The sequence below is a fragment of the Pelodiscus sinensis genome, chromosome 6, assembly GCF_052426305.1.
Source record: "Pelodiscus sinensis isolate ZL-2025 chromosome 6, ASM5242630v1, whole genome shotgun sequence".
Classification (NCBI taxonomy): domain Eukaryota; kingdom Metazoa; phylum Chordata; order Testudines; family Trionychidae; genus Pelodiscus; species Pelodiscus sinensis.
The window spans coordinates 63,246,147-63,267,646 of NC_143057.1; the positions used below are offsets into that span (position 1 = coordinate 63,246,147).

At 44.6% G+C, this 21,500-nt stretch overlaps 1 protein-coding gene and 1 long non-coding RNA gene across 5 annotated transcripts in view; one reads left to right on the forward strand and one right to left on the reverse strand.

The window, feature by feature from the left end:
* Positions 1 to 2,944: 2,944 nt before the first annotated feature.
* On the reverse strand, positions 2,945 to 4,450 carry LOC142829889 (uncharacterized). Its single transcript, XR_012904789.2, has 3 exons — positions 4,247 to 4,450; positions 3,292 to 3,428; positions 2,945 to 3,111 (listed from the first exon to the last, which is right to left on the reverse strand). It is a non-coding gene; the product is annotated as an uncharacterized LOC142829889 (long non-coding RNA).
* Positions 4,451 to 4,594: 144 nt separating this feature from the next.
* TMEM232 (transmembrane protein 232) overlaps positions 4,595 to 21,500 on the forward strand; it is a 155,385-nt gene continuing 138,479 nt past the window's right edge. Inside the window, exon 1 of one of the 4 annotated variants that reach the window (XM_025190394.3) lies at positions 4,595 to 4,749. The gene's annotated coding sequence lies outside the window, so the exon portion shown is untranslated. The remainder of the gene's footprint in view (positions 4,750 to 21,500) is intronic. The other 3 variants (XM_075932031.2, XM_025190393.3, XM_025190391.3) reach the window with 3 other exon arrangements.

A 21,500-nucleotide genomic window follows, 5' to 3' on the forward strand; every position in this document is an offset into this window, starting at 1 on the left:
GGCTGGCTACTGCTGGCATGTCTGTACATACCCTTGGAAGAGGAGCAATGGTGCCATCTGAGGAGTTGCCCCTATCCCAGCACTATTCTCACAACTTATTGGCTGAAAACAGGCCAGTGGAAATTGTGGTGGTTCGTGCACCAGGAGTGCACAGAGACATGCTCTGTGAAGGAGTGCACAGAGACATGCTCTGTGAAGGAGTGCACAGAGCCCTCTATGAAGGGGCAATCACAGACATGCCAGCAGCAGCAGGCTGCTTCTGGAAATAGCATGGGGCCACTGCTTGAGCACTCCATTGTACTGCCAGATGGGAACCAACTGTAGGACAGAGCCTGTACCTTGTAACACTTCCTGCACCACAACCCCTGACCCAAGTCAGAATCCCTCCTGCCCCCAGACTTCCTCCCACACCCTGCACCCCTCCTCTGTACCTAAATCAATGCTGCCTCTCATTTTTATCTATCCATCTCCACAATAAATTTTATGTGCCCCAAGACGTGCAGATATGTACTACCAGTACGCATGCTGCCAGCTGTGGGTGCTCTGCTAATCAACTGGGTGGCATCTGAATTTCTCTTGAGTGGCTACCAAAATGCACAGCTTACAGGGAACAATGTCCCCAACCTCCTGCCCCAGATTCTAGTCCCCTTCTGCACCCAAGGTCCCTCCCAGACCTCACAGCCTTCATCCTCTCCTACACCCCACCACTCCGCACCAGTCTGGAGATCCCTCCTGCACCCAAACTCCCTCTCAAACCTGCATTCATATCCCCTCCACCAGACTAGAGCTCTCTCTTGCATCCAAACTCCATCCCAGATCCCACACCCCATCTATTAATATAATAGAAATAAGCAGCCTGTGACCAAAATTTACCAAAAGTTATGAGGTGATTCCCCTGTGAAAATTATTGCTTACCCCTAAACCAGCAAAGTATCCTGTCTTTCAATGGTGGCCAAGGCAAAGTGCTTCAAAGGTAATGAACAGAACAAGTCATCAAGTGATCCATTCCATTGCTCATTCCCTGCTTCTGGCAAACAGAGTCTAGGGCCACTATCCATCCCATCCTGACTAACAGAGCCTGATGGATCTCTGTGAATTTATTTAATTTTTAAAACCCAGTTTTAGTCTGTGCCCTCATATCAGCCTCCGGCAAAGAGTTCCACAGGTTAACTCTGTATTGCATTACATTAAACTTGCTGCCTGTAAATTTCATTTGGTAACATCCCCTCCCCTTTAAGTGTTATGAGATGAAGTAAATAACACTTCCTTCCTTACTTTGAAATTTACTTCCATGCATCTGAGCAGATATGTTCATAAACATGAAAGTATGTTTTCCATTTTGCTTTAACAGGCATACATTATATTTGGGGACAAGCCAGAACCAGTTAAAGATGGCCTGTGCCATCCTTGACTACTAAACTTGCTTGCTCACTCACTCTCAGATATCTAGGAAGTAGTTTTTAGTTGGAGGAGAAAGGCAAAAGGGTAAGTATCAGTGATAATGGCAAATGCAATTGGTAATGTCACACACAGCTAATTATATTACATGGGTATCTTGCTCTTTCAGAGTTATTGCTGCTAGTTGTGTCCTTGAGGCAGTGTGGTAAATTTGTAATAGCTTGACACAAAATGTCATTTAGGCTGAAAAGAGAAATTACACTTCTGAGCAATGTGATATGATGATGGAGGTGCTTACAGTCTAGTATAATCTGTCCGTATCAGTAAAACTGAACAAATATATGTTATTGCTAGCTTTTTCTTATTGAATTAGTCACAGACAGGGTAGACAGGAGGAAAAACTGAAAAAAGACACAGGCTGGCAACAAAATGAAAGGGAATGGTTGAGGTACCCCCATTAATTTTTTTTAAATATGTTCATGAATATGATGGACAAGAGAAGAATTTAGACTAGCATTTTCTTGCCCAGGTGAAGTTGAAGAGGCTGGAAATAAGTGCAAGGTCCATTTGCCAAAACTTCCTTTTCAGTGACCAAGGCCGTGCCTGGCATGTCACAAGAAAAATATTGTAGCCTGAATCTAACAATACCATGGGATTAATTTCTAAAGCACAACCCTTTTCCATTGTTTTTATTTCATGACTCAGCCTGCCCAATTTCTGCAATTTGTGACAAGAACAATTCATTGTAATGGGAGAGGGTTGCATTCCCTCCAACAGGAGGTGTACATCCAGGCCAGAAGAGCAGCTAAAAAGAGGAGACTGTCCAGTTGGTGTGGTGCTCTGCCCCCCACCCAAATCACTTCAGAATCCATGGATATGTCAGAGTAGGGAGGGTAAACTGAGCTCCCAAACACGTGGAGGTCAACTCTGAATCCAGAAGAGAGGAAAGAGGGAAAGGGGGAAGAACTTTGATTCACAGAGAACCTACCTGCTTCCAGCCACTTCACCTCATCATGTCCCTTCCTAGTCTCAAACTGCTGAGGGTGCAACCCCAGCCCTGCCTGTCTTTCCAAGCTTTTAGCCTATATGCTCTCGCACCTGAGCTAGGCCCTTCTTCCCACCCATGGCTGCATGTGCATGGAGTTTCAATCTCCATTGGCAATCTCCACTAGGCAGGTTTCTGCATTTGGGTGCCAGCGTTGCCAACTTTCACTCTGTAAAATAAGCAATGTGGTTTTCATGATGATCCAAAATAAAGCTAATCCCATTTCAACACATTTCCCAAACCAAACTAAACCCTAAAAAATCCTCAGTCTATGTGACTGGATCCCCTGAGGTACATTCTGGGCACCCACTGTGTCTCTCTGAATACTGTCCATCTGCCTGTGCACCTCCAAGCCCACTGTACCTTCCTTTATGCATCCCCTTGTCCCTCTGAGCCCATCCTGCCTTTTCTTTGCTCCCTTGTGCTCCTTGCCTCTTCTTTTGGCTCTTGTGCCTCACCATGTCCCCTTTTGCAGCTAGACCACACAGCATGCCCGACAAAAAGGTTTATAATGCTTTATTTTTAATTTTAAAGTGAAAACAACAAAAAGGAATGTTTAAATTGTAAGTAACCATTGCTTGCAGCCTTCACTCACTGCTGCTGGTGCCTCTTCATGGCAGCCATTGATTCATATAGACAGTTGTTCTCTGCCCTACAGAGACTAAAATCTAAACAGACAAGAAAAGGGAAGGATTGTTATCCCCATTTTACAGGTAGGAAATTGAGGTCTAGAGAAATTAAGTAATTTACTCAACCTGGCACTGTTCTCCCCTCCCCTGAATCAGGTCACAAGCAGCCAGGGAATTATCCTGCAATGAAAAACTGTACAGTATTGTGCCCCCACTTGCCTCACTGCACACTGGAGCCCCAGGAGGCAGGAAGTCTTGAGCAGATAATTGAGCACAGAGCTTCTTCTGCTCCCTCAGGACCAGATCAGATCATCCTTCATCTCTGTATAAAAATTCTCCCCAGAAATAAATATGAACTTCCAAGACATGCAAATAAACAGAGTGAAAACCAGCAAAGCTGTTAGACCCACTCCTTAAACTTACAAAATGCAGGACTATGTAGCACTTTAAAGACTAACAAGATGGTTTATTAGATGATAAGCTTTCGTGGGCCAGACCCACTTCCTCAGATCAAATAGTGGAAGAAAATAGTCACAACCATATATACCAAAGGATACAATTTAAAAAAATGAACACATATGAAAAGGACAAATCACATTTCAGAACAGAAGGGGGATGCGGGGGGGGGGGGGGGAAGAACCCCCAATACACAGAGTGGATGGGGAGAGGCCAGCTCTGCACAGAGGGGGTGAGCTAGGACTTTAGCTCTGGCGCAGCTCGAGCACTAGGGTGACACTGGTGGGGGCTCGAAAGCTGAGGGTTTCAGCCACGCATCTGCCAGTGTCAAGGGTCTCTCTTCCTTCACACATACACCCCCCCTCCCCAGCGTGGCTTCTTCCGGGATGGGACTTTTCGTTCCTTTTTCTCTCTTCACGCCCCCTCCCAGCGAAGCCCCCCGCCAGGGTGAGGGGCTCCGGGTTTTTCCCTCCTCTCCCAGAATTTCAATTGTTTCAATGAAGCACAGGGAGGAATCCCTGCCCCGACTCTCTCTCCCCCTCTGCGCTGGCAGGGGCACGCACAGGAACGTGGGAAAAATGGATTCGAAAGAACTTAAGTTTAAAAATGCACATGCACGATGGCCGCATCCCCCTGCCCTGGGGACACGCGCCTGGGGCTTCCGGTCTCCGCGAGCAGCATCTGAACGGAGGTCGGGGCTTCTCCCCTGCACACACACCCGGCATCCGCAGGGCTGGAGGAGGATTTTCCTTTCTTTCTTCCCCGCCCCTTCCACGGCACCAGCCGGGTCTAGGGACTCGAGGCTTCCCCACTCTCACTTGGCTTGGGTGCTCCTGGAGGGGAGGGACTTTTCCTTCCTCTCCTCCCTTCCACTGCGCGGCTGCTGTCTGGCTTAGGGCGTTTCCTTCCACCCCCCCCCCCCCCTCCGCCCCCGAAGTTTTGTTTTATTTTATTTTAAAGGAGGGGAGGGGAGGGGAGAACCGCCCTGCAGCGCTGTCCTGTCCCGCAGGGTGCTGGAACTTTGAAGTCCTACACTCACGGAAGTGTCTCCTCTCACGTCACAATGGGCTGGGCGCCAACCTAACTGCGTCCGTAGCAACAGCCCGGCAGCGCTTTTGGAACCGGGCGGCGCAGCGAGGCGAGTTGCTCGGCGGGAGCGGACGGTGGGAGAGGCGCTTGCAGGCTGAGGTCAGCTCCTGCCTCCTCGTTTGCCACGTTCAGGTACGCGGGGGTTGGTAGAACCGGGTTAAGTTCATTTCAGGAATTGCCACCGCCCCCAATCTCTCCCCCTTCCAGGCCCCCACCAACGCCTGCTCCAGAATGCGGATTGCATCCCTGATTCTCTAGGGGTCTCCACATCTCCTTTCCTCTCCCAACCCTACCGAAAACTGCCAGACACTGTTCTCCTCTGTTCAAGTGCTACTTTGCTCTCCCTTCCGCATACATCCAGGAGGCTGTTATCGTGCTAAGAAACCTGTTAAATCTATCAGAGGGGTAGCCGTGTTAGTCTGAATCTGCAAAAGCGACGAGGAGTCCTGTGGCACCTTATAGACTAACTGAAGTGTAGGAGCATAAGCTTTCGTGGGCAAAGACCCACTTCGTCAGATGCATGTCATCTGACGAAGTGGGTCTTTGCCCACGAAAGCTTATGCTCCTACACTTCAGTTAGTCTATAAGGTGCCACAGGACTCCTCGTCGCTGTTAAATCTAGTGAGAAAGACCAGTGAATTCCTTGTTTGTGGTTCTATATGCCACAGCTTTTAGCTGGTGTGAAATGGTCCCATAAAAGAACCCCAGACATAACTGATGCCACTTCTGCCAACTCCCCAGTATTTTCATATTGCTTGTAAAGCTGCATAAAGGCATTCTGTCATCACTCCACCCTCTCTTTGACTAGCTCACACACAGCCACTCTCAAATAATCACTTTACCTACAGCACTTAGAATAAACTGCTCCTCTGTTTCTTCCTTAAACTTCCTATCCTGTAAATATGAATGTGCATTACTTTACCTATGTGAGCACCCCCGTTGAAGCCAAAGGGATTGATTATTCATGAATCATGAGCATAAAGCCATACATGCTCAAGTATTTGCTGTAAGCCTGATTCTACAAAGACGTATTCCCTTGTATAACTTTTTATGCTGCAAGTGATCCGTTGGTATCAGTGAAATTACTCAGTGTGTCAAATAACTTTTTTGCCTTCAGCACTGATCTGGCAAACACAATTGTGCTTACTATCAAAGCAGTTTCAATGGGACTAGTCAAGTTAGTCATTTGCTTTGCCTGAGTGTTTGTGTGAGCAGGGTTATAGATTGTAAATTCTGCAGGAATGAGTTCAGCTTGTATCTTGCACAATGCTCTACCTATTTTCAGCACTTAATAATAAAGAAACAAAATGATATATTCTAGACAATTTCTATAAATAAGATAAGGTATTTTAATTTCATTTACTTTAGAGGAACATCCCTAGCTAAAATGAATTTTTAACCTACTTTGAGTATGAGTAACACTTAAAGCCCTGATTCTACAACCACACACATGCTTAGCTTTACTATTGTAATCAGTGGTAGTAAAATTAAGCATACGTGTAAAAGTATTTGTGGGTTTGGGACCTAAATGATTACTATCAATGAAAAATACTGAAAAAATATTTTGCAGTTTTCTGAGTTTGTTTGCTGTGTATGCTTGACAGCATATTAAGTATGTCTACACTGCAATTAAAAACCCATACTCTTTTGCGAGCTTACTCATGCTCACAGGAGCCCTAGATGTTTAATTGCAGTACAAAATTTTGGGCTTGGGCTATAGCGCAGGTTGCGAGATCCTCTCAGAATATGTGTACACTACGCACTTATTCCAAAATAAGCTATTTCGGAATAAAAACTCTGCACTAGCTTATTTCGAAATAGCACATCTACACTACAAATGCCCATCGAAATAGCACAGATCTATTTTGAAATAGCGTGTCCACACTGTTTGGAGGCTGAATTGCATTTAAGGCCTCCCTAGAAGCACTTTGGGCAGGGCATCAGGACAGCAGTCACTTCCTATAGCTTTTGCCTGGGGCTAGCTGAGGCTCGTGCTTAAAGGAACCCTCCTGTACAGTCATGACTCAGACTCTTCACCTTTGACTACCTCCTTGAGGGACAGCAAACTCATCTCGCTGCATGCTCTGGTTGCCCTTGTGGATTCCACAGCACTCCAACCATAGAGCTGAACCTGCTGCAAAGCTTGCGCTGGCTTTTAGACCTTATGCTGCACCTCCTGGTACAGTTACTACAGGCTGCCCACATGGCACTTCAGGAACAGGAACCTGCTGCTTCCTGTGTTGCACCTCTTCTCTTCTCTCCATGTGCTGCTCATACAGCACAGCCCCTCCTGCATTGCCTGCACACTGTGCACCGCTGCTTTTGGTGATGATGTAGGGATAACATATTAATGTATTGAAAATGATTCCCCAAATGGAAGTGACCCCCCATAATTTGTTCCCCACAACTTAAAGTGTTTAGATTTATTATTAATTCTTCTTCTTATTATTATTATTATTTGTTAAGATTGTTAAATGTTTAGATTTATTATTATTATTATTGTTCCTTTAGAATATAATGTATTAGGTCATGTAACTTAGAACTGTTAAAAATATAATCCTATGTAACCAGAAACAGCCCCCCCCCCCCCACCCCCTCTGTGCTCCAGGGCATGCTCAAGCTTGTGCAAGGGGCTGCTTGAAATTGACATTGCAGAGATACATTGTAACAATGCATTGTCAAGCCACTAACTCTGCTATGGGAGCCAAGCCCTGTAATTGACTAAGGCCATTGTTACTTAATTGAGGCCTGTTCTCTTTAAAACATTGTAACTTTATTCAGCACTCAGAGAATGTTTTAAGCAATACCACCCAGAAACTTTCTGTAACTACAACTTTTATTATTATACAAAATACTGTATGAATGTATGAGAGAGTGCTTGGATGATGAATGAATGGCTCTGAGAGGTGCCAGCCTGAGAATACAGCAACAAAGGGCTGAAGAAGGCGTCAGGTGCCAGTGCAACCAAAAGGTGTCAAGTGGAGAAACTGGAGGTCCACCCGATGAGATCACTGATGAGCACCTGGCAGCCACCCTGGAGACATCAGCATGATACAGCAATTTCCATAGACTGGCATAGGAAAAAATTCCTATAAGAACTGGACTAAAAACAATGGAATCAGAGTCCAAGGTTCTGCTGCCAGCCTACCAGGAGCTTCAGATGCGCATCTGATCAGGACTTCGCTCCCCACTACCATCACTTGTGTACAGAATACCTGGCCAGTATTCTGTCACAAGCAACTTCCAGGCTGGTAACTATACACAGAACTTGAATGAATGGATGTATGAATGAATGGTTATATATATATATAATATACATACAAGTGTATAAGGGTTAAGTAGTGTTAGGAATAAGTAGTTAAACAACGTTATTTGCTTCTATCTTTTCTTTGTTTTTATTATTATCTTTACAATAAATGTGGCTTTTTGCCTTATCCCCCTCATAAGATCCTGCTTGCTTTTATTTGGTACAACATTTTGGTGGAGAATGCGAAAGGGGGAATATTGGTAAGAAGCCTCAGGTATTGTGAACATTAGTGTGCACACAGCTGACTCTACAAAGAGCAGTTCTATTTTTTTTTCTTTCTTTTTAGTTTGGTTAACCAAAGCCTGCTGACCTCTAGAGGGTAGAGGCTTCACAAAAGAGCTCATAGTAAAAAGAAGCTACGATTATTCGTTGGAATAATCTAGGCTGTGTAACCAGAAGCTACAATTATTGAAATAATTTAGGCTGTAAATAGAAGCTATGGTTATTCATTGAAATAATCTAGGCTGTGTAAGAAGCTACGGTTATTCATTGAAATAATCAAGGCTGTATAACTAGAAGCTACAATTATTGAAATAATTTAGGCTGTGTAACTAGAAGCTACGACTATTGAAATAATCTAGGCTGTGTAACTAGAAGCTACGATTATTCATTGATAGTCTAGGCTGTGTCACTCGCTGCAAAGGTTCAGGGGTGATAAAGGAAACTACACAAGTATTAAAGATGTTTAAGAAAAATTCAGGGAAAGCAGTCTCAGAGGGAGGCACAGAGTTTGAAGGAGCTCTAACCTCGCCTTTCATAAAAGAAATAACACCCTTTCAACAAATCCTTCAGAGATATGGGCACAGTCCTTGGACTGCACAAGCCCTTGAAGATGCTTGTAATATTTCAGATTTGGAGGATAGATTGGCCCAATATATCCTTATATGCAAACCCCCGAATGCAGCAAAAAGAGACGCTGCAGGGATCTGGCTGCTGTGGGAGGCATGTAATAACAACTACTTCCGCCTAACAGCCAGTAAAGAAGAGGCAATATCTCTAAAAGAAAAACTATCCCAATCAGAAAAAGGGATAGAAAATTGGAAAATAATGGCAACAAATTCCCACAATCAGATGGAAATGATGAAACAAGCCTTACAGGAAAGTAAAAGTAATGAGAGACTCCTGAAGGACCAAGTGACAGCATACGAAGAAATAGAAAAACAAAATCAGGCTTTAATCAAAGAAAATCAGGTCCTGCAAGGCATGGTTAAGAAATTAACATTAGAACAGAATAAAACCACAGAAAATCATATTCAATGCAATTCTATTATTAAGCATTTAAAACAGAAATTAGGTTTCGCTACTCGCCAGGTAGCAGCTGTCCAGTCAGGAAAATGGGACCTTGCCGAATGTCAAATACCCTCAGATTGGGAGGAGGACATTTGGGACCCCCGTGAGGTATGGGAAGGAGACATTTGGGACAACAAACAGGAGGGTCTTGTAGCCCAGGTGGCAGCCATAGAACGGCGCACTGTAACCACCCCGGTGGACGGGGGAGGTAATCAACAGGTCACTACTGTCCCAGTGTCAGCATCAGATTTAAAAGCAATGGCTGACCATTTGGGAACACTCAACCGAGAAACTTTTTCTCGATGGTGTACCAATGCCATCTTATTGGCAGGAAGGGAAACACTCACTACTCTAGAAATTTATCGCCTTATGGGTATATGTGCGGCACCAGAAATAAGAGCTGCCCTGGACCGCATAAGAGTTGGAGCTGCCGATAGTGTGTTGACTTTAATGGCCACCTTTGGGGAACAAATAGGCAGACGAAATTTCATTGCCCAAGCTGTAGCTTCCATCCAGGAGTCTAATGAGGATCCTGAAAATTATCTTACCCGGTGGGCTTTAATGCAGATAATGGCTGGTTTGGTAACCATACCTGCCAACACAGACTTAGATGAAATCCCGTTCTCCATACCATCGCTCAGGGATTGCGCTGCATCGCTGCTTCCCTACTATTCTGGGAAACTTGCAGTTTGGCAGGACGGGCACCCAGCCACTTTAAGAGAATTGAAAGGGATGGTACAACAAATAACTACCCACGCCGGACCAAAGCCCAATATTAAAAAGGAAAGAGTAGCATACGTAGCGGCAATGGAGCCGACAGTCACTTTCTCTAATGAAAGTGGAACTAAAGGATTTGCAGGATCCCGAGGAGGATACTCAAGAGGCAAATTCAGGGGAAGAGGGAATAATCAGTTCAGGGGTCATCTACACCCAGACCCTCAAAGATCTCAGTTTGCCGACGGGACTACACACCCAGAAAGACCCGCCTCTGAGATGCGCCGCATAGCTTGGAAATTATTAGCACAGCTGGGAGGGGATAGAGAGAAATGGGACAGAGCCCCTCTTACTGATATTATGAAGGAAGTTCTTAGACTGCAGGGCCAGCAAGGAAACGTTTCAGGAGTAACAACCCCCAGCGCTCCCCCGCTGCACCTCCCTACATACTCCCCCTTGGAAGGCTGCAGATTTTTCAACCTAAAAACCCAAAATTGTCAGCGTACATTTGGGATGGATTTGTTCCTGCTACTTATGCTAACTTTCATGACCACTGTACTGCAGTTACTAAGAATGTAACAATGTTCAATGTGCAGGATTTTATACCAAAACCCTGGAAATGGTTAAAAAAAAAAAATGTACCCAAGAGCACATTGTATGTTCAAAAGCCTTGTAACACTGGTATTTTACTGTTAGTACTTGTAATTAGTGTTGAAGCTTCTCACCTGAGAAAGGGGAATTCCAAAATTGGTGTGTGATGTGAAAAGGGAAACTGAGGCACACCACCAATTTTGTTTTCAGGGCTAAATGCAAGGATGCCTACACTATATGGGATGAGAGCACATAAATTCATGCACTGTTAATTGGGTTTCAGACTGTTGCCCAAGCTGCCCTGGATAAAATCACTATTTTTTCTCTCGCTCTGGGCAAAGTCACCTAACCTGGATAAAAAGAATATTTGTTACATTACAATCACAAACACATGTTGCCTCACAATACCATCTCTTAAACAGATTAAATAGAAAGTGACACTACGAGTATACCAGATATCGTAGTGTCAAAAGGGGGAGTATGTAGGGATAACATATTAATGTATTGAAAATGATTCCCCAAATGGAAGTGACCCCCCATAATTTGTTCCCCACAACTTAAAGTGTTTAGATTTATTATTAATTCTTCTTCTTCTTATTATTATTATTTGTTAAGATTGTTAAATGTTTAGATTTATTATTATTATTATTGTTCCTTTAGAATATAATGTATTAGGTCATGTAACTTAGAACTGTTAAAAATATAATCCTATGTAACCAGAAACAGCCCCCCCCCCACCCCCTCTGTGCTCCAGGGCATGCTCAAGCTTGTGCAAGGGGCTGCTTGAAATTGACATTGCAGAGATACATTGTAACAATGCATTGTCAAGCCACTAACTCTGCTATGGGAGCCAAGCCCTGTAATTGACTAAGGCCATTGTTACTTAATTGAGGCCTGTTCTCTTTAAAACATTGTAACTTTATTCAGCACTCAGAGAATGTTTTAAGCAATACCACCCAGAAACTTTCTGTAACTACAACTTTTATTATTATACAAAATACTGTATGAATGTATGAGAGAGTGCTTGGATGATGAATGAATGGCTCTGAGAGGTGCCAGCCTGAGAATACAGCAACAAAGGGCTGAAGAAGGCGTCAGGTGCCAGTGCAACCAAAAGGTGTCAAGTGGAGAAACTGGAGGTCCACCCGATGAGATCACTGATGAGCACCTGGCAGCCACCCTGGAGACATCAGCATGATACAGCAATTTCCATAGACTGGCATAGGAAAAAATTCCTATAAGAACTGGACTAAAAACAATGGAATCAGAGTCCAAGGTTCTGCTGCCAGCCTACCAGGAGCTTCAGATGCGCATCTGATCAGGACTTCGCTCCCCACTACCATCACTTGTGTACAGAATACCTGGCCAGTATTCTGTCACAAGCAACTTCCAGGCTGGTAACTATACACAGAACTTGAATGAATGGATGTATGAATGAATGGTTATATATATATATAATATACATACAAGTGTATAAGGGTTAAGTAGTGTTAGGAATAAGTAGTTAAACAACGTTATTTGCTTCTATCTTTTCTTTGTTTTTATTATTATCTTTACAATAAATGTGGCTTTTTGCCTTATCCCCCTCATAAGATCCTGCTTGCTTTTATTTGGTACAACAATGAAACTCCATATCTGATTGGTGGGACCTCATCGTTATGGAGCAGTGGGATGACTAGCAGTGGCTCCAGAATTTCAACATGTAGAAGGACACCTTCAAGGAGCCTTGCGAGTGGCTCACCCCTGCTCTCAGGCAACGGGTCACCCATATGAGACCAGGGATGTTAAATTTAGATTGATTGGCTAATCAAATAGTCGATGCAATTTGCATTGCCTATTCGATTAGTTGATAAGGGTGTCTCCGCCTTTAAAGTGTAGCAACATCCCCAAGGCTGTTGCTACACTTCAAAGGCAAAAGTACTGTGGGGAGCACAAGGCCAGTGGGGGACTCAAGCAGTCGCTCGCTGGCCCCATGCTCTCTATGGCATTTCAAAGTGTCAGTGCTCTACCTAGACGTCAGACTCCATGTGGTATTTGAAAGCAGTAGTGCCGCATGGTGCTCGGGGTCAGCGGCGGAGTCCCCAGCTGGCACTGGGCTGTACACAGCATTTCAAAGTGGCAGCACTGTGTGGAGGCCAGGGTCTAGCCCCAGGCTCCATGTAGCGCTGTTGCTTTGTAGCACTCCTTCCACTTCCCTCCCCGTCTTGCTGTCTCTTTCTGATTAAGGCAGCAAGGGGAGGGGGGAGTGACTAGTTGACTCGTGTGTCGACTATCCATTAAGTATTTGCTTATCTGATAGTCGACTAGTCGTTCACATCCTTACATGAGACCTGCCATCCCCCTCCAGAAGTGGGTCACCATTGCACTTTGGAAGCTTGCCTCACCGGACAGTTACTCCTCCATCAGGAACCAGTTTGTCATGGGGAGATCGACCATCAGGGCTGTGCGCATGCAGGTATGATCTCTTATGATTGTCCTAGGAAGGTGGGAAACTGCTGGAATGGGGTTGTTGGTGGTGGAAACTCCCTCCCTGGAAGGTTTCTCAGTCCTACCTTCAAAAGTTCTGCCAGGGGATGGGGTAAGTCCTGGTGTGGGGAAGGGAGGTTGGACTCAGGGACCTCTTGAGGGCTCTGGCAACCCTGTGATTCTCTATTTGTTTCCTTCTACAGGTGGTGCGGGCCATCAACACCGTCCTGCTGTTCAGGGTCGTCATCCTGGGCGACATAGATCCCACCATCGCCAGCTTTGCCGCTATGGGATTCCTCAACTGCAAGGGGGCCACTGATGGCACCCATATCTCCATCTGGGCCCCCGACCACCGCACCTCCGATTATATCAACCAGAAAGGGTACTTTTCAATTGTGCTGCAAGCCCTCGTGGACCACTGAGGCTGGTTCATGAACATCAATGTCAGATGGTAGGGGAAGGTGCCCCACGCCCGCATATTCCTCAACTCCAGCCTTTACCAGAAGCTATACACCAGCACGCGTTTCCCCGACTGCACCATCAGGGTAGGGGATGTGGACATGCCCATCTGCATCATGGGGGATGCAACCTACCTGTTGTTCCCCTGGTTGATGAAGCCCTACATGGGACACCTGGACCCCATGAAAGAGCATTTCAACAGCAGGCTGAGCAGGGCCTGCATCATGGTGAAGGGCGCCTTCTGCCGTCTCAGAGGGACGTTCCACTATCTTCTTACCTGCCTGGACCTCGGCAAGCAGAACCTTCCCCAACTGGTGGGGGTATGTCCTCCACAATATTTGTGAAAATAAGAGGGAGAAGTTCCTGCCAGGAGTCAGGGGCAGAGGCCGAGCAGCTCACAAGGACATTCAGCATCCAGCTGGCCCATCAGGGAGCTGTGCGCATCCAAGAGGACCCGAGCGAGAGTTTCACACAAGAACCACAGTGATGTCCTCCCCCAGGCCTCCCCACCAGGAGCCTCTGCAGTGCCCCAGTGTGTCTTTCATTCTCTACCCCTTCCTTCCCCTGCCCTTCTTTCCCCCCTTCCTCTCCCCTCCTCCTGAAAAAATAAACAACACATTTTGTTTTGGAACAATAAACTCTGTAATTTTTAATTGGGGTAAATATAACTGGGGAGGGACTGGGGTAAGAACCTGGGGAGCGGGGAGGAGGCAAGAGGGGGAAGGTGGGGCTCAGGGATGGGTCTGGGCCTGGTGCCTGCCTCAGGTGGGCCCACTGCCTCTTGTGTGGGGCCCTTGGCAATCGGGGGGGCTAGGGAGAGAAACCAGAGGAGCAAAAGTGGGAGCGGCAGTGGGTTCAGGGAGGGGAATTGGGAAGGAGTGGATGAGAGGGGTAGCTGCTGGACCACTCAATGGTGGCGACCAGGCAGTTGGCTGAGCTGTATGCCATGCTCATGCCTCCTGGAACTGTTCCTGCCAGGTGGAGTGGTGCTCCTCCAGCTCTGCATCCAACCTATGGTTCTGCTGCTCCAGAGGCCATTGTAGGGAACAGGCTGGATATGTGTTCCTGCTCGAGGTCCTTGTGGGGTTGGCGGTGCCTGTGGGTCTTGCAGGGTTGGGAGGCTGGCACAGGAGATGTGGCTTGTGCCCCACTCACAGCTGGTCTAGCTGTAAAGAACAAAGAGAAGGTCAGTCATCCCAGGAGACAGAGTGCATGAAGCCTAGCCCTCATCTCTGAGCCAACATTGGAAGGTCTTGGTTCAGATGAAGGCAATGTGCTTTGAGCAAGGCCATCTGAGGCTGAGACCTTTCTGCAGGGGCACAGAGGTCCCAGGTGGGAGCCTAGGACTGCTCCTCCTCTCCCCCGGTGTGTGACTAGGGAAAGTAATGAAACTCACCTGATGGGCCTTCCTTGGCTTTTCCAATCCCTGGGTGACATCCTGGTAGGGTGATATCGGCTCCAGGGCCAGGCTGACCTGGCTGACAGTCATTGTATCCAGGCCCAGACACATTCCTGAGCCCCATTGTATCCTTGTCCTCCTCCTCCTCCTCCTGCACTTCCTGCTCTTCATCCACAGCTATGCCTTCTGAGAGGCTGACAATGGGCATCTCCATCCAGAGTCCACAACAAGGGGCAGGGGAAGGGACTGCCCCCCTCTCAGGATGTGTTGGAGCTGGTCAAAGTAGGGGCAGGTCTGGGGTACCACCCCTTAGTGGGAGCTGCACTCCCTGACCTCAGCTCCTTGACCTACATTCACGCCTATTCCTGGGTGCATGTGTCCCTTCTGACCTAGGCTGTCAGCCATCTGGCCATAAATGTCTGCATTCCTGTGTCTGGTGTGGAGATCCTGGAGGTTTGTCTCCTCTCCCCAGACCTCAATGAGATCCAGGATCTCTGCACCAGACCAGGAAGGGGACCTCTTCTTTTGCTCCCGGGCAGGGGCTTGGGAGAGGGCTGCCAGCTCCCTTGCAGCCATGGAGGGCTCAGTGGTAGCACGGGAGTCACTTATGGTGGCAGCAAAAGCTGTGAAGGCTGCTGGTGTGTGGCACAGGGTTAGCAGGGCTTTCCTGGTGCCACAAGCCCTTTCCCATGTGGCTGTAGCTTTAAGGGCTTGCTGTGTAGACGCGTACCTTCTTATTTCAAAATAACATTAGTTATTTTGAAATAACCCTTTAGTGTAGGCATGCCCTCACTGTGCCGACATGCAAGAAATTGGGCCTAGATATATTGTCCCATTTCTTTTATAGTTCAATTGCTGCTTTTATAAATGAGTGGACTGTTTTTACAGATCTAGTGCTAAGCGTCCAACTTATTCAAGGTATTATGGAGGTTTACATTATGAGCAATATGATTGTTTGACTATACCTGAATGCTTTATAATGATAAAAATAGATTCCTGAGGTTGCATGGGTATAATGGAGGGTAGAACTTGGCCCAGTGTGGAATGCATGGGCTGAAGCTGGGACAATGTTGCATATTATTTGCTATATATCAGCAGTTATTTATACTATCTCTTTAACTTAACAGTTATTTAGTATGACAGTTACTTTATGATTGTGTAGTTTTCAACATTGTGATTCATTGGTATTACAGCTATGTGAGCTGGGCGCTGTCTTGCCAGGGACCCCTAAAGAGTTATTCTCTGCAGCTGTACATGTCCCAAGAGACACCACCATCACTACTTTTTATAACCTAATAGATCTCAGTAGATCACATTTTTTGATTTCTGAGGGAAAAAAGGGGAATGGCAAGAGGAGAGAGGAGGAAAATGTGCTGAGGTTCCAGCCAAAAATCTTTCTGTCAGGAGGCAAAGTGGGAGGTTGCAAGGTTGCCATTCCTCCAGATACTGTGGTTCTTCCAAGATCCCTCCCATAAGCACAGTGTTGTCTAAACAGGGAATCTTAGAGCCACTGCACAGGACAGTACTTTTCTAGATACACAATGTAGGGAAGAGTTCTAGAATTAACAGTGAGATTAGATAAATGGCGATAGATCTTTTCTATCTCTAAGTTCTAATATGTCATGCAAAAGTTATCTTAATTTTATTTGTGTTATTCACTGTGTTTATTTCAACAAACCTTGTTTATGTAACAAAGGACATATTTTCATTTTACTGCACAGGGATTTACCATGCATAAATCTCATTAGTTTTAGTGAGGATTAGCATGTAAACTCCCATTTCTTCCTGCATTATGCTGATGATATACCCTTAAGAGTGTGACATGTCACAGCAGAGTCAAAGAAATAAAACAAGTTAAAAGCTGAGACTCTTTCTTTGACTTGACTAGTAGGGTTGCCAGGTGTCTGGTTTTTGGCCGGACAATCTGGTAATTGTGTCTTCTGTCCAGTAAAAAAAACCCTGAAAATACTGGACATGTAAAATGTCCGGTATTTTCTGTTTTTCTCAGACAGAAGGCAGGCAGGGACCAGTAGCCTCCCCAGGAATTGAAAGTAGGGGGTAGGGGGTGTTCAAATTTACAAAAGGGAGGGATGTCAGGGCCAATGTGGGTGACACTGTGAGGGTGAAGGTGTATGGCACCATAGTTCACAAAACTGGGGGGGTGTTGAGGAAATTCAGGAGGGTATACATCCCCATGGGGGAGTGTAGGGAAATCCCTGGAAGGGACCTTTTTCCCTTGCCTTGTCTGACAGGGGTGAGTGGAGTGGGGAGTGGGTAGCAGGGCGTGGGGGAATTTAAAAGCACAGTGACCTTTTTTTTCTTTTATTTTTTTCCTCAACCAATATTTTTCCCCGCCATGTTCAGGATTTTTTGTGAAAGTATCTGGCAACCCTATTGGCTAGTTGTTCCTTGATAATGTGCACATCACTTTATAAATTAGATCACTCCGTATAGCAATATGCTTGCATAACACAAAAACAACGAGCAGTTCTGTGGCACCTGAGAGAATGTCTACATTTGGAAATTATTTTGAAATAACTAAATTCAAAATAATAACTCCCGAAATAATTATTTCAAAATAAGCTTAGTCCCCAAGGAAAGCAGGAGTACAGATTTTAAAATAACTAGCCCTTATTTTGTGATAGTGTGGATGCTCCGCTTATTATTTTGAAATAAGGGGGGTTATTTTGAAATCACTCCCTAATGTAGAGCAGGCCTACTCAACATATGGCCTGTGAGTCACATATGGCACGCGATCCATTTGTGTGTGGCCCGCAGGTGGGAGCCAAAACAAAAAAGTAGTCAATATAATGGTGTTCTGTTGATATGTGTTTTAGTAGTTACATTCCTGGACTGTCATTGCTCATTGAGGGTATGTCTAAACTACATGGCTCCGTCGACGGAGCCATGTAGATTTGTTGTTTTGGCAAAGGCAAATGAAGCCGCGATTTAAATGAGCAATGGCAGCGCGGCAGCCATGTAAATGTAAATGAAGCCGCGATCGTTTAAATCGCGGCTTCATTTGCCTTTGCCTTTGTGTCTAATCTACATGCCTCTGACGACAGAGGCATGTAGTTTAGACACAGCCTAAAAGTGCTGTCATATGGGTGTAAATTGAGTAAATATTGCACTTGATTAATATCCGCAGAACTGACTTAAATGGGGCCTGTGTGTTGTGTAGTCTTGCCTTAATCTTTGTATTCATGCCCATCAGTGTGAAAGAAGCTATTTGCTTATATATTTGCAAGTATATGCAACCACACTTAAATTGCAGCCCTTGGCATGTGCTGTGAGTATCATTGTGGCCCCTGGGGCTTCTAAAGTTGAGTAGACCTGGCTTAGAGATTAACACATTTATTAGGTGATGAGCTTTTGTGGGTAAAACCCACATCATCAAATGAGTAGCTTTTACCCACAAAAGCTCATGACTTAATAAATTTATTAGTGTCTAAGGTGCCACGGGAGTGCTCATTTTTTTTACAGTTACAGACTAACACGGCTACCTCTCTAAGACTGCATAACACAGGCATGCAAATTGCAGGACAAGAATGGATTTTTAGCCCCTCCTAGTCTCAGCTTTTAACACTAGCTGACAGAGAGGAGAATCAGAACCATTATGTTGTATCATTAACTAAAGTATACTGTAAATTTAGCCATTTACAATGTTATTGGAATGCTGGATAAGAAAGGTTGGGTAAAAGGTATTTTGGCAGGAATATTCAGACAGATTTCATGGGTAGCTTGGTGTGGAAATAATACTACAATGACTCTTTTTACAACAATAAAATAAATGGTATAGTGATTGAAATTTTAGTTGATGGGAGTTAAAGAACTTCATTTAAAATTGTCTGTTTTCTGCTGGATCTCTCTGTAAGAAAAAAAGAATTTAGATTAATTTGGAATTAACAGGTGAAATGCAACATCACAACCATGAGAAAATTAGGAATTACTTTTCATAAATTCAGAGTAATCTACTTTTTATTGGTTAGTAATACACATTCTCATTTCTTTATAACTGCAAGTGAGTGAGTTGTTTGGCACACTACAGTCTATGAAAAGTTATGGGCCCTGATTATAGTTAAATCAAGTTTTTTAACAACCATGTTTGTGGCAAAAGCTGCTCTTGAATTAGGTATGCAGTGTGCCAGTGCACCATTCCATGTTTAGTTTATTTATAGTGTTTTAATATGTACTGTGGTATAAAATAGAATATTCTTGTTTGAGAGCACATGATTGTGGAACTAGCCACTGGAAGAGATGAAACTGAGCCAAAACCTGAATGTGGAATCAGATGGAGAATACTGGAAATATTGCCCTCACCTGGAATATTATATTCACTTTTTATTACCTCATGTCAAGTGTTCAGATATAGGCAAAAGTAACTATTATGAGCCTGAAAGTGCTCATATAAATAGCTCATTTTGAAGAGAGACTGAAAATATTGGGAATATTCCCCTTAAAGGGAGATTGATGAATGGGGACACAAACAAATATGTATAATAATTAATTATATGGAGATGGCAGAACAGAAAATTTTAGTCACTCTCATAATAGAAATATAATGGAATATTCAGTGAAACTGAAAACTGTCAAATCATACAACTGAGACCAAAAGCATGGTTTAGCACAGTTTAAAAAAAGAATTGGACATTTTTAGGAACAAATATATCCAGACCCATAATAGGAAATACTTGAAACAAACACAACCAAACCTAAAAAGGACCATTTTGGAAGGGATATAGCTCTTCATGTTTCAGCATCAGCCAATCGTTAACTATTGGAGTTTAGTAGAAATTTTTTTCTGAAGGCAGGTCCTCAATCTGTGGCAACTGCTGGGGAGGGACACAAGGGGGGCACCAGTCATGTGACCCCCCCATGTGATTCCTCCCTGCGCTACCCCTAACCTAGGGGAGGGCCCCATCACTCCCTGTTCCCACTTCGCCCTTCCTTCAAGCTCTGCCCCTGCTCTGCCCCCATTCCACCTCTTCCCCTTTACCCGCTCCCCCGAATGATATGGCCCAGAGGACTAGCGGGAGGGTGTCTGGCATCAGCAGCAGGGAATCAGGCCCCCTCCATACTCACCAGTGGCAGCAGGGGAAAGCAGAGCAACCCAGAAACAGCCTGGTCCATTCCCCTGACTCTCAGCCATGTGTCTCTGCTTCCTGCCACTGGTGAGCGTGGGAGGTGGTTCCACTTCTTTTCCTAAACCCCTTCTCCTGAACAACATGGCTGAGATCCAAGGGAATGGAACTGGCTGGGGCTGGCGATAGGTGGTATAGAAACACTGTTAAATTATCTGTTTTACCTTCAATGTATCCTGGATAGTAACACTGGGCCTAGTTTTCTCCTTGGAATTGAAGAGATGATCCTCTATTTGCCTGTTGCCCAGGCTCTTCAGAGGAAGGTCCAAGCCCTCATCAGAATACCAAGGTCTTCAGCAGAGGGCTTCTGGAAGCATGATATCACAGGGAGCTTGCCAGTGTCAGAATTTTCATGGAGAAGCTTGTAGTAGATTTCACTTTCCATCAAAAAGATCTTGCTTGGGAATTGTCCAATGGGAATATATTTCTAGTGCATCATAAAAATACATTCAGGTTCCTGTTAAAAATGATGCCAGGAGCTGTATATTCCAAAAAGGGTTTCCAGTTTCATCCCATACATTTAAATTTTTCTTTTTTTCAGTACCTCTTGCTATGCCATGATGCTTTTATAACCAGATGCAAAGACTACTTCTATACACACATCATAGAAATTGAATTACTGCTATTGAACAGAAACCATTCTAAGAGCTTGGTCCCTTGGCTGTAATGAGCACTTAATTATTGATATTGTATGTGACTGACTGCTATCAACACAGCTTGCAGGAGAGAACAAAAAAAAATTGGCATCAGTATAAATTCTTTTTCATCTAACCTAGTGAGAGAGGTTCACATTAAAATAGCGATGAAAACACATTTGAACTATAAAACTCATACATTACATAGTGCTAGATGCTACCTATAAAGGAATGTCACAGAGGGAAATTGAGATTATTTCCGGCTCAAGTCTTCCTGGATGCTGATGTAGAAATCTATTATAGAGATCATAGACTGGTAAATGCTACTAGGGTCCAAGACTATTCTCAATGGACAATATATTAAAAGAAAAAAATCAGAGAATAAAAGAAATTATGAGCAGTAAGCAGCATGTGGTTAGAAAGTATGTATTTTACAAACTAAAGCTGATTTTTAAAAATAGGATAGCAAGAAAATTAATAGATGGGAGTGAAAGTGGTAGTCTTGGATTTTAAAAAAACATACCCCACTTCGTCTATTTCTCAAACTACTGTGCACGGATTATTATCACAGCTTCTGCAGCTAAGGGAGCCTTTAAAAATACTTAGGCTATGTCTAGACTACACTGATTTCCTAGGACACTGGAGGTATCCCGGAAAAGCAATGCCACGTCCAAGGAACGTGTCTGCTTTTTCGGAAAAAAATTTCAAAAAAGCAGACACGCTCTTTCACCATCCCTGTAAACCTCATTTTACAAGGATAAGGGATGTGTCAAAAAAGCATTTTTTTCCCAAAATTTGGCGCTGTGTAGCCACGCCAAATTTCTGAAAAGCCTCTTTTGACAGTAAAGTGGAAAAAGATACACAATTTGCGTACCACAAGT